Raw genomic sequence first — 17,998 nt, 5'->3', positions numbered from 1 at the left:
AATTTTAATTTGGAATACATGGACCCCTACATAAAAGACAAAAAGCACAGATTTGCATGGAATAAACCAAAACTTAAATGTTTATATCTCAACTTTTCAAAGAGCAGTTATGTTTCATAAGGTACTGCGTAAGACCTTGAAACTTAACAGGTCGGGGTCTAAAGAAACAGAAACACGCCCTGACCAGTTTGGCTCAGTGGATAGAGCGTCAGCCTGTGGACTCAAGGGTCCCAGGTTCGATTCCAGTCAAGGGCATGTATCTTGGTTACGGGCACGACCCCAGTGGGGAGTGTGCAGGAGGCAGCTGATCGATGTTTCTCTCTCATCAATGTTTCTAACTCTCTATCCCTCTCCCTTCCTCTCTGTAAAAAATCAATAAAATATATTTTTAAAAAAAAAAAGAAAGAAAGAAACAGAAACACATCCAAGACCATGACAATGATGAGTCAACCAAATAAGGTCAATCCTGGGACAAAGATGAAACAGGGACAGAGGTGTGCAGGACTTGTTTTCCCAGATCCAATTTCTCCTTCACACACCCTCACCTCACAGACTTTCATTGGGGGTGGGGCAGGGGGTGGTAGAGAAGTAAACAAATCAGTTAAGTAAGTCACAGAGCAGTAACTGATGTAAGAAAAAACAGGACATGTTGATTGATGGTCTTCAACCTTGCATGCACATTAATCTCATCTTGGAAGCATTTAAAAATACCAATGCCTCGAGGACACAGGACCAAATGTATCAGACACTGCCAGAGGCTAAAGCAAACAGTTAAAATTTGAAGGCCTTTCTAATTGGTGTTTCTAGTTTGAGAAAGATAAATATCACATGATCTCACTCATTTGTGGAATAAAATGAAGAACATAAACTGATGAACAAAAACAGATCCAGAGACAGAGAAGCATCTCTGAAAGGGAAGGTAGGGGAGGGTGGGGGTAAGAGGGAGAGATGAACCAAAGGACTTGTATGCATGCATATAAGCCTAACCAATGGACACAGACACCAAGGGGTGAGGGCATGAATGGGAGGGGGGCAACGGGGGGGATAAGGACACATATGTAATACCTTAATCATTAAAAAAAAAAATTGGAAGACCAATGGATTTTGATATTCAGCAGGGCTGAGTCCTGCTGTAATTGCAAAGGGCTCCAGGAGATTCCGACCTGATAATCTTTACATTGTATACCAAACTTTACCTTTGATCTGCCTGTATGCATTGCTAAAAGGCAAATGTGTATTCAATTGAACAAAAAGCAAAGGGGACCCAGAAGTTGGTGTGTCTCTTCAAGAAAGAGGCTCCACCTGGACCCCAATGCCTTCTAAATTCATATTTCTTGTAGAGCATTTTTATTTATGCTTCGGCCCCTCCTTCAGATCCTGAACCTCGCTGCAAAGCTCATGGCAAGACACAATCTGTGGGGGTAGGGTCCAAGAAACAGCTTTTAATAAAGGTCTGGAGATGATTATAATGGGCAGCCGGTAGCAGAACCACTAGTACAGGGTGGCCAGGGTGTGTTATTTGTAATGCTTGGTCAGGGATGATCTTTCTGAAATGTTTGAATTGAAACTTACATTTTATCCTCAGAACACCCCAATTCCGGGGCACAGGGGACAGATAGCGAAGCCCCCTTTAGAGATCTACCCCTTTGTTTCCATTCTCAGTAACAAATAACAGCACTTTATCAGGCCCAGAGACTGTGAAGATAACAGACATGGAGCGAAGATACTCAACAATCAAAGAGAAGCAGAACCCGACACTATGGAAAAATAGTGCGCTACCACCTCCGCTGTGGAATCAGACAATTTATCGGGGTCGGGGAATCCTGCCAGGTTCAAGCACACCCTGATGTTCCAGATGATAATGAACTACAGTGTGGATGGGGGAGACTCATCAGAGCAATGTGACTCTTAATCTTGAGGAAATGTGACAGCAGTCTTTCTTTAGAGTAAATAATGAAAAGAAATAAAAAGTTTACAAACAGGCAAGTACACATAATTAAAAAACAACAACAACCCTGTCTGAGAATCCCTCTTCCCACCTACTGACCTTGGATGGAGCAGAGATGGGCAACAGGCCACAGGGTCTCCACGTCAAGTCAAACTCGTTCTACCCCCTACGACCGGAACCAGAGGTCAGTAAGGCCAGAACAGCGATGAGACCAGAGATGGGGCTGCAGGGGCGGTGGCCAGGGGTGCCTAGCGCCGGTCCCCAGGTCCGGCTCCGCGGCGCTGCGGCTGCACTGCACATGCCCGCGTTGCAGCGAGTCGGGAAGACGGAGGATGGAGATGCTCGCCCAGCCAGGACCGGCCACGGCTCGATCTACTCCGTCCCAGGCTGCGGCGGCCAGGGATGCAACCCAGCCCCCGCCGAGGGCCGGAGCCTCTCCTCCCAGGCGCCCACGCCCCCAGCCCTGCCTCCTGCGGCTGCACTTCCTCGGCTCTAGGCCGGGGACCCGGACTCCGAGGCGGTGCGCGCGGAGGAAGGACCTTGGAAGCCGAGAGGCGCGCGCGAGGAGCCGGCAATGGACGGCAGAGGCAGGCCGGGCGCCCGCACACAACCCGCAGACCCGCACTCACCTGCGCGATCGCCGGCCGCCGTGCGCTCCCCGGCGCAGGGAGGTGACTGATGCAGAGCCCGGGCACCGCGTCGCGGGCCGCTGGGCCCGGCGGCACGAACACTACGTCTCACCCAACCCCAGGCCACGATTGGTCGCGCTTCGGGAGGGGCGGGCCGAGGACCTGGACCGGCCGCCGCCTGGGGCGCCGAGCGCGGGGACAGGGGGAAGGGGCGGGGCCGGAAGCCCAGGCCCCGAAGTTGTCATCTTAGGGCTCTGCGCGCGCTGGCCCTCCTGCAGCTCTTGCCCCGGGGCCTGGACTCCTCCGGGCCCAGCTCCTCTCTGCCTTAGGACACTCAGGGTTTCCCCTGGAGCATCCGTTTCAAGGCTTTCCTTGTCTGCGAAGTGACCAAACCAGAGACGCCCCTACTTGTGGCGGAATGTGTTATAGTTCCCCGGGTCAAAGAAATACGATTTACTAATTAGGGGCTACACTATCTGTACTTAGAAATAAATGAGATGACAAATGAAAAGTGGCCAACGTGGTGTCCCAAATCTCTTCCTCTTGAATTCCCTATCTCAGCTTATGACATAGCACAACAAATTTTTAAATGTTGCATATATGATAACCTAATTTAGAGAGATGAGAAAAAAATGAGAACATACATAAATGTATGTATGCTATGAGATAAAACCAAAGAAACTGGTCATTTCTGACTTGTCTGAAAAAAAATAGTTTAGTGGTTCTCAACCTGCAGGTCACGACCCCTTTGGTGGTCGAACGACCCTTTCACAGGGGTCGCCTGAGACCATCCTGCATATCAGATATTTACATTACGATTCATAACAGTAGCAACATTACAGTTATGAAGTAGCAACGGAAATAATTTTACGGTTGGGTCACAACATGAGGAACTATATTTAAAGGGCCAGAAGGTTGAGAACCACTGGATGGTAATGTTACGAAACTTTATTTCTTTCAGTAAAGCAAAGCAAAGCATGGTTCCTAAGATTAGATAAGCCAGCAGTTCTCAACCTGTGGGTCGCGAACAATGAAAACATATCCTGCATATCAGATATTTACATTACGATTCATAACAGTAGCAAAATTACAGTTATGAAGTAGCAATGAAAATAATTTTATGGTTGGGGGTCACCACAACATGAGGAACTGTATTAAAGGGTCGCGGCATTAGGAAGGTTGAGAACCAGTTAAAGCAAATTAAACCTGTTTCTGATGCAGCTAACCTGGGGGCTGTTCACCAGCAAATCTGGCTACCTCTCGAATGGCAAAAGCTTGTACAACTGAGTACATGTAAGTTCCTGATTTCGTTCCTTTGCTTCCTCCTTTTGAACAAGAAATTGAAATTAAGGCCCCAAGAACCATCGAAGAAGCATTCAAAATAAGTAACTGTTGTCACATTAGATACTGTTCTATGGGCAGAGCTCAGGAGATTTATCTCAGTGCTGCGGCAGATGCAATGGCGTGAGCACACTCCGCCTGCACAAGCTTCCTCGGCACACCAGGAAGTGGCATCGCCCGCCTGAGCTGACCTCCTAGAGCCCCTACATAGTACCCTGATCTTTCCTACTATTGGTTGCCCTATGGATATTGTAAACTTCTGATTGGTCTGGAATGTTATATATACTGCTGCACTCACACAATAAAGTTGGATCTGCGTCACTGAACCGGTCCCCAGAGTCGGGCATGCTTTGTTAGGACTCCGTTCGGCCTCACCCCCGCGGGACCCCCTGCATCACTGTTCTTAAGTGAACATGGAACATTCTGAAAGATAGGCCACATGGTAGGACACAAAACAAGTTTCTGCAAGTTAAAGAAGATTGGAATCATATCAAACATCTTCTTGGATCTCAATGGCATGGAACCAGAAGTCAACCACTATAAAAAATAAACTCAAAAACATTCAAACACATAGAAGCTAAATAGCATGTTATTAAACAGTGAATGGATCACCAATGAGATCTAGAAAGAAATAAAAATGAAAATGAACACACAACAACCCAAAATCTATGAGATACAGCAAAAGTAGTCCTGAGAGGAAAGTAATGCTATGGTATTACAGGCCTACCTCAAGAAACAAGAAAAAGCTCTAATAAACTATCTAACACCACAACTGAAAGAATTAGAAAGAGAATTGCAAGAAAAGCCCAGAGGAAGTAGAAGGAAGGAAATAATGAAGATCAGAGCAGAAATAAATGACATAGAGACTAAAAAAACAATATAAAGGATCAATGAAACCAAGAGCTTGTTCTTTGAAAATAAAAACAAGATTAATGAACATTTAGCCAGAAAACTTGAATTGGCTGATAACAACTAACGAAATTGAAGCAGTAATCAAAAAAACTCTTAGCAAATAAAAGTCCTGGACCAGATGACTTCACAGGCAAGTTGTACCAAACATTCAAAGCAGAATTAACACCTATTCTCTTCAAACTATTTCAAAAAAGTCAAGCTCTTTTTTTTTACGAGATCAGCATTACCCTAATCCCCAAGCCAGATAAAGACACTATAAATAAAGAAAATTATAGGCCAATATCTCTGATAAACATAGATGCTAAAATCCTCAGCAAAATATCAGATCCAACAATGCATGAGCAACTGGGATTTATTCCATGGATGCAAGGCTGGTACAATAAATGCAAATCAATAAATTTGCTATGTCACATAAACAAAATGAGGGAAAAACTCACAAGTTCATATCAATAGATGCAAAAAAAGCATTTGACAAAATCCAGCACCCATTTTTTATTAAACCTCTCAACAAAGTGGGAATAGAATATACATCAACTTAATAAAAGCCATATATGACAAATCTACAGTCAACATCATAGTCAATGGTCAAAACCTAAAAGCGTTTCCCTTGAGTACAGGGACAAGATAGTCCCAGCCACAGCTCTGAGACAAGAAAACATAAAAGGCATCCAAATTGGAAAGGTGGAAGTTAAACTGTCATTTTTCGTAGTTGACATAATATTGTACATAGAAAACCCTAAAGACTATACCAAAAACTACTAGATTTAATAAATGAATTTGGAAAAGAAGCAGCATACAAAAATTAACAAGAAAATTGATGGAAATATTTATACACCAATAATGAACTCTCAGAAAGAGAAATTTAGAAATCAATACAATATAACACTGCAACAACATCAACAACAACAAAATAAGATACCTAGAGTAAACTTAACTAAGGTAGTAAAAGATCTGTATTCAGAAAGCTATAGTACATTAGAAAAAGAAATAGAAGAAGATACAGACAAGTGGAAGCATATATAGCATTCATGGATAGAGAGAATTAATGTCATTAAGATGTCCATACTACCCAAAGCAATTCTTATTAAAATACCATCAGTAGAGAGAAACCAAGATGGCGGCATAGGTTAACGCTGGAGTTTGCTGCCTCGAACAACCACTTCAAAAATACAAGTAAAAGACGGAACGGACATCATCCAGAACCACAGGAAGGCTGGCTGAATGGAAGTTCTACAACTAGGAGGAACCGAGAATCAGAGGAGGCGCAGTGCTGAAGTAAAATACTAAGGTGCAGAGTGCGCGCAGCGCGGGCTGGTGGCTGAGGGCGCGGTTGTCTGTTTCAATTCGGAGGGAGCCTCAGACTCAGAGCTCCAGATCCGGGCGAGTCTCTAGGGACCCAGACTCAAACGGGAGAAGCAGGACTGTCTGGCTACGGTCCCTCCGAGGTTCGCAGCTGTTGCTGGGACAGAGAGGCAGAGCCCCTGGGGACGGACTGAGAGCAGCCATAACTGCTCCCTCCTCCGCCCTGTTGATCCCGTGGGACCCGCCCCGCCCAAGCCCTGCACAGAGGCATTTGCCGGATAGCCTCAGGCAAAGGCTAGATTAGCACCTCCCTAGAGGACACAAGTTCTTCCACTGCAGACACACCTGATTATCACAGCCAGTCGGCCTGGAAGTCAAATCCCTCTAGTATTAACTACAACAATCAAGGCTTATCTACAACAAGACTGCGCACAAAGACCACTAGGGGGTGTACCAAGAAAGCGTAAAGAATGCGGAGACAAAGAAACAAGACAAAACTATCAAGGGAGGATATTGAGTTCAGAACCACACTTTTGAGGTCTCTCCAGAGGCTTCTAGAGTCTGTCGATAAACTTGATGAGATGTACAGGAAATCTAATGAGACCCTCGATGGTGTGATAAAGGACCATCTAGAAAGTAAGCATACACTGACTGAAATAAAGAATATTATACAGACTCCCAACAGCAGACCAGAGGAGCGCAAGAATCAAGTCAAAGATTTGAAATGCGAAGAAGCGAGAAACACCCAACCAGAAAAGCAAAATGAAAAAAGAACCCAAAAATACGAAGATAGTGTAAGGAGCCTCTGGGACAGCTTCAAACGTACCAACATCAGAATTATAGGGGTACCAGAAGATGAGAGAAAGCAAGATATTGAAAACCTATTTGAAGAAATAATGACAGAAAACTTCCCCCACCTGGTGAAAGAAATAGACTTACAGGTCCAGGAAGCGCAGAGAACCCCAAACAAAAGGAATCCAAAGAGGACCACACCAAGACACATCATCATTAAAATGCCAAGAGCAAAAGACAAAGAGAGAATCTTAAAAGCAGCAAGAGAAAGAAACTCAGTTACCTACAAGGGAATACCCATACGACTGTCAGCTGATTTCTCAACAGAAACTTTGCAGGCCAGAGGGGAGTGGCAAGAAATATTCAAAGTGATGAATACCAAGAACCTACAACCAAGATTACTTTATCCAGCAAAGCTATCATTCAGAATTGAAGGTCAGATAAAGAGCTTCACAGATCAGGAAAAGCTAAAGGAGTTCATCACCACCAAACCAGTATTATATGAAATGCTGAAAGGTATCCTTTAAGAAGAGGAAGAAGAAGAAAAAGGTAAAGATACAAATTATGAACAACAAATATGCATCTATCAACAAATGAATCTAAGAATCAAGTGAATAAATAACCTGATGTACAGAAAGAACTGGTGATTATAATAGAATCAGGGACATAGAAAGGGAATGGACTGACTATTCTTGGGGGGAAAAGGGGTGTGGGAGATGCAGGAAGAGACTGGACAAAAATCGTGCACCTATGGATGAGGACAGTGGGTGGGGAGTGAGGGCGGAGGGTGGGGTGGGAGCTGGAAGGAGGGGAGTTATGGGGGGAAAAAAGAGGAACAAATGTAATAATCTGAACAATAAAGATTTAATAAAAAAATAAAAAAATAAAATAAAATAAAATACCATCAGTATACTTCACATATATAGAACAAATATTCCAAAAATGTATATGCAACCAAAAAGACCCTGACTAGCTGCAGCAATCTTGAGAAAGAAGAACAAAGTTGGAGATATCACAGTATTAGATATCAAACTAGACTACAATGTCTGGTACTGGCACAAGAACGAGAATACAGATCAATGTAACAGAACAGAGATCCCAGAAATCAACCCACATTATTATGGTCAATTAATATTTGACAAACCTGCCCAGGATGCCAGGAGCCAAGCCCTGATGGTCCCTTCCTCAGGAGTGCACCCCAGTCTTAAAGCAGCACTGTTCCCTCATCTCCCCATGGTCTCTCAAGCTGCCAGCTGTGCCGCCCACCTGGGCTTCTACCTGAGACTGGTGGATGCCTCCCTAGGCTGGGCTGTTCCTCCTCCACATGCTGTACACAGCGGTCAGCTCCTGCATGGATGATCCCTCCAAATGTAAAGAACATAAGATTTGCTGCAACACACCAAGAAATGGGGGCTTCTTCATAGTCACAGAATGTTTGGATTCTCTCTTAGCAGCGATGATAGAAATGTGCTTAAGAGATGCATCTTTGACTCAAATCAAATCTTCACCAAACCACATTTTTAAGATTTTTTTGTGATTGTTATAAATATAGTAATCTTCTATGCCTTAAATTAATTAACTGCACACCTGGCAAGTGCATTTGGCACTTAGCATAAAACATTATATTTTATTCTCTTCTTAAATATTCTGTTTTAATTTAAATATTCTAATTAAAAATATATGCAGCTTTGCAGTAAAGATTTTTTAAAATTTTTTAAAGATATTTTATTGATTTTTCACCGAGAGGAAGAGAGAGGGATAGGGAGTTAGAAACATAGATGAGAGAGAAACATCGATTAGCTGCCTCCTGCACACCCCCTGCTGGGGATATGCCCGCAACCAAGGTACATGCCCTTGACCAGAATCGAACCTGTGACCCTTCAGTCCACAGGCCAATGCTCTATCTGAGCCAAACCAGTTAGGGCTGCAGGAAAGGTTTTTTTTTGTTTTTAAAATATATTTTATTGATTTTTTTACAGAGAGGAAGGGAGAGGGATAGAGAGTTAGAAACATCAATGAGAGAGAAACATCGATCAGCTGCCTCCTGCACACCTGCTACTGGGGATGTGCCCGCAACCAAGGTACATGCCCTTGACCAGAATTGAACTTGGATCCTTTGGTCCATAGGCTGACGCTCTATCCACTGAGCCAAACCGGTTAGGGCTGCAGTAAAGGTTTTTAATTGTCCAAAAAGTCACTGAAATTTGGAGGTTTGTACAGCACATAGTATTTGCATATTACCCTTGTATTATATAGGATAGAGGCCTGGTGCATGGGTGGGGGCCGGCTGGTTTGCCCTGAAGTTTATCCCGGATCAGGGTGGGGGTCCCACTGGGGTGCCTGGCCAGCCTGGGTGAGGGGCTGAGGGTCGTTTTCAGGTTGGCCACACTCCCTTCAGGGTGGGGGTCCCCACTGGGGTGCCTGGCCAGCCTGGGTGAGGGGCTGATGGCTGTTTGCAGGCTGGCCAAGACCCCCAGCAGGGACCCTCATCCCATGAGGGTGTGGCCAGCCTGGGTGAGTGGCTGTTGGCTGTTTTCAAGCTGGCCACACCCCCTTCAGGGTGGGGTGTTGAGGGATGTTTAATGAACCAAAGATGCAGAGGTAAGACAAGCACACAGGCGATTGATGCCAGGCTACAGCTCGCTCAGGCATGTAGCAAACTCTGTACCCTCAACCATTGCTTTTATTGGGGTTTCGCACGAGGTTAGTGTGTCAGCAGTTAATCAACAAAATTTTGTTTTGTTCTATATTACAATAGCGCATTGAAGACAACTTGCAGCTGTGCATTCCCTTTCTGCTCTACCCATGACTTTTTAATCTTATCCTTTCTCAGGGAGGTAAATGTTCTGGGAACTGAAGATTGTGTGAAATCTTGACCCAGCATGACTCGCTTGCAAGTCACATGGTTGTTCCTGATAGAACATTCATCTCTTCTTGTCAGGACTTCAGATCCTTGTTTACAAATGTCCAGCTACAGTGGGGGTCCCCACTGGGGTGCCTGGTCATCCTAGATGAGGGGCTGATGGCTGTTTTCAGGCTGGCCACACCCACTTCAGGGTGGGGGTCCTGCTGGGGTGCCTGGCCAGTCTGGGTGAGGGGCTGATGGCTGTTTGCAGGCTGGCCAAGCACCCCAGCGGGGACCCTCACCCCATGAGGGTGTGGCCAACCTGGGTGAGGGGCTAAGGGCTGTTTGCAGGCTGGCCGCAGCCCCTTCAGGGTGGGGGTCCCCACTAGGGTGCCTGGCCAGCCTGGGTAAGGGGCTGAGGGTCGCTTTCAGGCTGGCCAAGCCCCCTGGTGACCCAAACTTCAGCCACTCCTTTTTTTTCTTTTTTTTCCTTTCTTCAGCAGGCATCTGGGATTTATTTATCTTCTATAATTGAAACTTTGTAGCCTTGAGCAGAGCCCAGGGCAGGTGGGAAGCTTGGCTTCCTCCATCGCCAGGGGCAACCCAAGCCTCCTGCTAGCTCCAGCTCCATGGCCGCTGCCATATTTGTGATGGAGTGATGGTTAATTTGCATATTACTCTTTTATTAGATAGGATGGTATTTATGTATCTAAATGTATCAAAACAGAGAAAGTACAGTAAAAAGGTGTAAATGATTAAAAATATGGTACAGCTGTAGAGGGTACTTAGCATAAAGGAGCTTTTAGGATCAGAATTTGCTCTGGGTAAATTAGTGAGTGGTGAGTGAATGTGAATGCCTAGGACATATTGTACACTACTTCAGATTTTATAAAAACTGTACACTTTGCCTTGTCAACATGGGTCAGTGGTTGAGCATTGACCTGTGAACCAGGAGGTCATATTTCCATTCCTGGTCAGGGCATAGGGGCCTGCAGGAAGAAGCTAATCAATGATTCTCTCTCATCATTGATATTTCTATCTTTCTCTCCCTCTCCCTTCCTCTCTGAAATCAATAAAAACATATTAAAAAATCTGTACACTTATGCTGCACTAAATAAAAAAGCACAGAATTAAATCAAGCACAAGAAATATGATTTGATTAAGTCACATGGTAAACATGAGATATATGAGATGCTGCTAGCATAACACAGCATATTGTTTCACAGCGAACTTTTTATAAGTAGAAAGAGTACACTCTAAAATACAATGAAAAGTACAGTTAACTCATAAACCACTAATCTAATGGTTTATCATCAAGTATTATGTACTGTACATAGTTGTATGTGCTATATACTTTTATAGGACTGACAACGCAGTAAGTTTACATGAACATCACCACAAACACATAATGCCTTTACAACAGTTATGTCACTGCAATAGGAATTTTTCATCTCCATTATAATCTTACTAGAGCTGTGGTCGGCAAACTGCGGCTCGAGAGCCACATGCGGCTCCTTGGCCCCTTGAGTGTTGCTCTTCCACAAAATACCACGTGCGGCGCCCGTACAGTGCTACGCGATTGAAACTTCGTGGCCCATGTGCAGAAGTCGGTTTCCGGCCTGGGTGAGTCTATTTTGAAGAAGTACTGTTGATATTTGGCTCTTTTGACTAATGAGTTTGCCGACCACTGTACTAGAGGCCCAGTGCATGAAAATTTGTGCACTCGCGGGGGGGGCCTCAGCCCAGCCTGCGCCTTCTCACAGTCTGGGACCCCTCGAGGGATGTCTGACTGATGACTGATGGCTCCATGGGGGATCGGGCCTAAGCTGGCAGTCAGACATCCCTCTAGCAGCCGGGGAACTCTCAGGGATGTCCAACTAATGGCATAAGCCCTTAGCGCTGCACCACCACGGCACCGGCCAGCCACGAGCCAGCTTCTGGCTGAATAGCATTCCCCCTGTGGAAGCACATTGACCACCAGGGGGCAGCTCCTGTGTTGAGTGTCTGACCCCTGGTGGTCAGTTTGCATCATAGCAACTGGTTGTTTCCAGTTGTTCCACCCTTAGGGTCAATTTGCATATTACCCCTTATTATATAGGATGGGACCCCTGTTGTATATGCCTGCAGTCCATTGTTGACCAAAATGTCATTATGCAGCAGATGACTGTATATGTGTCAGACTTTATCAAACTGTCCACTTCATTTTTTAAAAATATTTTTATTGATTTCAGAGAGGAAGGGAGATGGAGAGAGAAACATCAATGATTAGAATTATTGATTAGCTGCCTCCTGCATGCCTCATATTGGGGATTGAGCTCACAACCCAGGCATGTGACCTGGCCAAGGATAGAACCGTGACCTCCTGGTTCATAGGTTGACACTCAACCACTGAGTCACGCTGGCCGGGCTAAATTGTCCACTTCAAGTAAGTGCAGTTCACAATATATCAATTATATTTCATTAAAAATTTTGTTAAAATTTAAGGTTAGCTATGTCATTTTTTTGTGATTTCCTACTCTAATTATTTGATCAACCAACTATATTAGTCTGCTCAGGCTGCCATAACAAAACACCACCGATTGAGTGGCTAAAACAGAAATGTATTTTCTCATATTTCTGGAAGCTGGAAGTCCAAGATCAAAGTAACAGCAAGGTTGGTTTCTGGTGAGAACTTTCTACATGGGCCTGCAGATGGGTAGGTTTTTTTCCCACTGTATCCTCCAGTGACCTTTCTTTTCTCTGGGTGTGCATGGAGAAAAAAATCGCTTGTATCTCTTCATTTTCTTATAGAAACATGAGAAATACTGGGTTAGGGTCCCATACTTATGACCTCTTTTAACCTTCATTACCTCCTTCAAGCCCTTCTCTCCAAATAGTTACATTGGGGGTTAGAGGGATATGAATTTGGCAGGGAATACAATCAGTCCATTACAGGAACAAACTACAGGTCCTAATTGTGTAAAATAAGAGGGCTTTTACCCAACTTACTCACTTACCCCTAATACTTTTAGCATCTACTGTTTCAACAGCATCCTAGTGTCACCTGTGCTCTCGGAGGGATCACATCTGCTCTTCTCTACCCAGAGTATTCCAGTAACTATCCTAAAAGTAATTAAATCGATACCAAATGAAAGTAAATGAGCATTCCTTCCATCTCACATCCATTATCCATTTTCTTAAGGGTAGGACTATTTTATTGCAAATTCACTTACACGACAACATTACTCAGAACTCTCTTTGGTAGACTTCTGTCTGTAGTTTGTTCTGATTTTTAACTGCTCATTAATTATAAGCACAATGAATAACAACCATTACTAATTATAATAAACAGATAATCACTCAAACAAATGTACAAATTTTTTATTTAGAATTAGAGACTCAAATACAAATTAAATAAGTACAATATATGAAGCCTTCATAAAAACAGACCAAACCCCTTCAACTCATCTACTATTTCTACAACAAAATGAAAACCTAAAAAGAGTCCAAAATCCAAGTATTTTTAAATTATTATTTTCAACATTAAATTACAAAACACTCAAATTAAAATTTAGTATGATTTCTATTCACAAATAAATCACCTCATTTAAAAAAGATAATTATTTCTCTCCAGACTGAGGTCTACTTTACTTGACTTAAAAAAAATCTATCTTTCTATCTATCTATCTATCTATCTATCTATCTATCATCTATCTATCTTATTCGTTTCAGAGAGAAAGGGAGAGTGCGAGAGATAGAAACATCAATGATGAGGATCATTGATTGGCGACCTCCTGCACGCCCTACACTGGGGATAGAGCCTGCAACCTGGGCATGTGCCTGACCAGAAATTGAACTGTGATCTCCTGGTTCAGAAGTTGATGCTCAATCACTGAGCCATGCCGGCTGGGCTGTTTGACTTTTAATTTTAATATGGCACAATAAATTTGATCAGCAAAAGCAGTATCAGTAAAAATGTTTACAATGTTCTTTAGACTCTTTCTGCTTTACTTCATGAATGAGAGGGGTCATATATTTAAAAGTTAAAACATTACAATATAATAGATACCTCGTAATAAGGTGCATGGCAAAATAAAAATATACATTAAACAATAAAATCTTTTAATTTAATTTATGAACAGAAAATTGATCAGACACATTTTATGTCTTCCCTTTTTTCTAGGTCTTAATTCTCCAGAAAAAAAAAAGTTATTATTATTGTTATAAGTCCAGTTCTAAGAATTTGCATCAAAAAAAGGCAGCAAGGGAGATAGTATAATTTTTACATCCATATTGTTTTTGAATATATTTATAAAAATGGAACTAGACTTGTCTTAAGGAGAAAACCAAAAAATAGACTATTATGGTGTTTGTATATTTAAAATAATCCAAAACAAAAGAAAAATCTACACTCAAAGAAGGAATCCTCATCATTCAAAAATATAATTATTTGCATCTATACAAATAATTATGAAGTTTTACTAAAACATGAACATCTGAGCCTTAAACTTACAAAACCAAATTATATCATACTAGAGGCCCGATGCACAAAATTCGTGCAAGAGTAGGCCTTCCTTCCCCTGGCTGCCAGCACCGGCTTCCCTCTGGCACCCAGGACCCTGGCTTCCCTCCAGGAACCCAACTTCCCTCGCAGCCCTGGCTTCATCCGGAAGGTTGTCCAGAATGATGTCTGGAAGGACGTCCAGTCTAATTAGCATATTATGCTTTTATTATTATAGATATGGATCAACTATTATAATTGGAGCTTTCTGCACACCAGGAGAGTTAAAACTTTAGCATCTGTTGTTCTGTAAAACTGAAGATGAAAATATAATCAAACTCAGCATTTCACTAGAAAATTTTATGTCTCAGAAACTTGTTATACTTGTCATCAAATAAATGGACTCCAAGATTCAGCTATTCTTTAAAATGTTTTGTTTCTACTATTGCTCTTTAAAAACTATTTAATCAAATTAAATTTCTTAGAGAAAATTCACTCAGGTTTCTGAATGAATTGTGTTTTTTTAAAAAAACTTTGCCTTGAGGGGTAGAGTCCTAGCTCTCAGAAATTTTTGTTCTCTTTCAAAGAGAATGGAAAATATGTGAGATTTTCCTACTGACTCACTAAATATAAAGATTAATAGTGTATAATAAACTTTGAAACACAATTTTTAAGTTTTTAGTTTATTTACTACTAACTAGCTATAACATCACACAAGTTATTTAACCTCTCTGTGCCTTAATTTCATCTTTACCAAAGACATTAGGATGGATAATCTCTAAGGTTCCTTTCAATTGTCACATGGTATGGTTTTGTGCTTCTGCAGAGGTATCTGCTTAATACATTGACTTTTCCATAAATCAAGAGAACTAATATGAACTAAAATAACACAGCTGAATTAAATTTCTCCTATAAGAAAAAACACAAAGACTGTGTTAAAGGTCAACTTCCCAAACTCTATTAGACCCATTCCCTCTCTGGTCAGACCAATGAACAGCCCACAGAACGAAAAACCAAATATTTTAGTTAAATAAATAATTTTAAATTACATTGTAAGCCTATTAAATATTTTAAATATATTAACTCTATGCCAGTTTTCTAATTTACATTATTTTCATTCTATCTACATTCAAGATAATCTGTAAAGTTAATGTAGGGGGCTACTTAATATTCTTGCACTTTAAAACACTAGTAAAGTTAAATCAGTGGTTCCCAACCTTTTTTGGTCATGCCCCCCAGCTCCCCACCCACACACCTAAGCATCTCTAAAATCCTGATCCGCCCCACCCCCCCGACACATAATTCTTATTATTCAAAACGTGAACTCCTATTCACATGGAGGAAGCCTAAAAGGCCATTAACTTGGTCTAAACCAGCTTCTAAAGAACATGGCTTCCATGAAAAAGAAAAATAAAAAAATAAAAAGGACAGTTGAAGTACTGAGGAAGAAATCACTAAGAAATTGTTTTAAAAAATGATAATATGAAGTGATATGAAAAAATAGCAAAGTTTCAAAACATAATAGAGAATTGAAATGCATAAATATGTCACAATATATATTTATATACTGTATATGAGGCCCCTAGAACCATGAGAAATGCAAAAAATTCACTGTTAATAACTCATTCTTGAATTGCCCCCTTGTGGTTAAATAGAAGGAGTTAAATATAATGAAGAGCAGGATATTAATCACATATGCTATCAATTTTAAATATATTTTTATTGATTTCAGAGAAGAAGGGAGAGGAAGAGAGATAGAAATCTCAATGATGAGAGAGAATCATTGATTCGCTGCCTCCTGTGTACCCTCTTCTAGGGATGGAGCCTGCAGCCCAGGCATGTGTCCTGACTGGGAATTGAACAGTGACCTTTTGGTTCATAGGCCCATACTCAACCACTGAGAACACTGGCTAGGCTATTCTGTCAATTTGAAAATAAAAGTACGCTGAATACTATTTATATGCTAGAAAAATAAAGGAAAGGTAAAAAAGGAAATCTTACTGACAACTGCTCATGCTCAAATGAATATAGTTGTGTTCTGCCATTTCTTAAAAAAAGAGAAGAGGGACAAGATGTCGGCAGTAACCTTAACCTACTTAAGCAATACTGAACCAGGACATTTCAGGAGCTTTAGTGAGAAATTAATGAATCATGAAGCAGCATTTTTTGGAACTAGTGCAGTGCAATTTGACTTTTCTTTGTCTAACAATGGGCAGCAATGAGGCACTTAACTGTAAAATAGAAAAATAGGGACTATTTAAGAAGAAATTAAAAATCATTCATAAAATTAGCATTATTCAAAAAGCAAAAAATTCTATTTTTATTTAACATGCTTTCAACATTACACAAGCTTCACTAGGAAAAATACTTTTGAACATAAGACTGCTGTTCAGTTTATAAGAGATAGAAAATAATTCCTTTTCAAGAGATTCTGGATTTCTGAGAATGAAATTCAAGTCTTCTTAACCTGAGTGCTACATATTTATAAACTGAGAAAAATACATCTTACCCATACTGGAGAAATGTTTCTAACTACCAGCAAAGAATAACATGTGATTCCTGACCTTATTCTTGAAGGATCAGAAGTTTTTATTATATATAACTTTAAAGAAGGGGACCTACGACTGTCACAGAATAAATAGGTATTTAGCACCTAAATTTAGAGAATAAGTATTGCCTTCATTTCAAATAGTTGTATGTCCACAGATTGGGAAAAATCAGATATGAATTGTTTAATTGTATTAGAACATTCTCAAAGATTAAAATACCAAAAAAGTATCCTTGATTTGCATATACATGTACTTGTAATATTCAAACACAATATTATCACTTCTTTCCAGAGTTGCAGATATATATTCTTTTTAACAAGCAAAAATAAGTGAGGTTTATTCTTTTTATTCACTGTTAAACTGTCTTGCAAATGTGGCACCTTTTTCAGAGATTGAGATAGAAAATAATTCTTAAAAAAAAAGTCACCATATTCTACCACTAGTATCATTTTAAATGTTCTTCATTAAGACACAGAAATCAAACGTGAACTAAATGACACAGATCTTCTGCTGAAATACAAATGCAAATATAAAGCAGTATACAAGATGAACAGACATGAATTTCTGGCAATATATTGGCACACGCATACTTATCTGTGAGGTAAAAAAAAGGACTAAATGAGAAGATAACAAATGTTTGTCATGACATTTTTCCAAATGAATAAAGCCTAGTGTATTTGCTTTCTTCATATCTGAGAGAAATATTCTTATATTGCCTCTTTAAATAAGCTTGATTTTAATTTTGGATGGAACATTTGGCTTCATATGTTAAAACTGATACATGATATAAACTAAAGTTTTCCATGAGACAATTTAATCATCCCTACTGAAAAATTCTATAATCTTACCTTCTTCTCCTATTTGCCTATAAGAAAGTTTTCCTTGACTCCTAAGGGAGGAAAAAGGCTTAAAACACAAGGTCTTCCCCGAAGGAGGCTGGCAAATTTCAATACTTCACAATCCTCATATATGTTGTTTACCTTTATTTTAACTAATTGCATTCTTTTTTTTTTTTTTTTTTTTTTTTTTTTTAATATATTTTATTGATTTTTTACAGAGAGGAAAGGAGAGAGATAGAGAGTTAGAAACATCGATGAGAGAGAAACATCGACCAGCTGCCTCCTGCACATCTCCCACTGGGGATGTGCCCGCAACCCAGGTACATGCCCTTGACCGGAATCGAACCCGGGACCTTTCAGT

General features: G+C 41.1%; 1 protein-coding gene across 4 annotated transcripts in view; it reads right to left on the bottom strand.

The window, feature by feature from the left end:
- Nucleotides 1-2,661, bottom strand: part of NXPE3 (neurexophilin and PC-esterase domain family member 3) — a 74,244-nt gene extending 71,583 nt beyond the window's left edge. For 3 of the 4 annotated variants that reach the window (XM_070406115.1, XM_070406116.1, XM_070406118.1), the window contains exons 1-2: nucleotides 2,578-2,645; nucleotides 2,048-2,114 (exon numbers count right to left, since the gene is read on the bottom strand). The gene's annotated coding sequence lies outside the window, so the exon portion shown is untranslated. Of the gene's footprint in view, nucleotides 1-2,047; nucleotides 2,115-2,577 lie in introns of all 4 variants that reach the window. The other variant, XM_070406117.1, reaches the window with a different exon arrangement.
- Between the last annotated feature and the right edge of the window lie 15,337 nt (nucleotides 2,662-17,998).

Source organism: Myotis yumanensis, unplaced genomic scaffold, assembly GCF_028538775.1.
Source record: "Myotis yumanensis isolate MYYU_CA2020_CCGP unplaced genomic scaffold, mMyoYum1.0.hap1 SCAF_2, whole genome shotgun sequence".
NCBI classification, from domain to species: Eukaryota; Metazoa; Chordata; class Mammalia; order Chiroptera; family Vespertilionidae; genus Myotis; species Myotis yumanensis.
The sequence above is the reverse complement of the archived record's forward strand: the minus strand, read 5'-3'. Positions and strand labels throughout refer to the sequence as shown.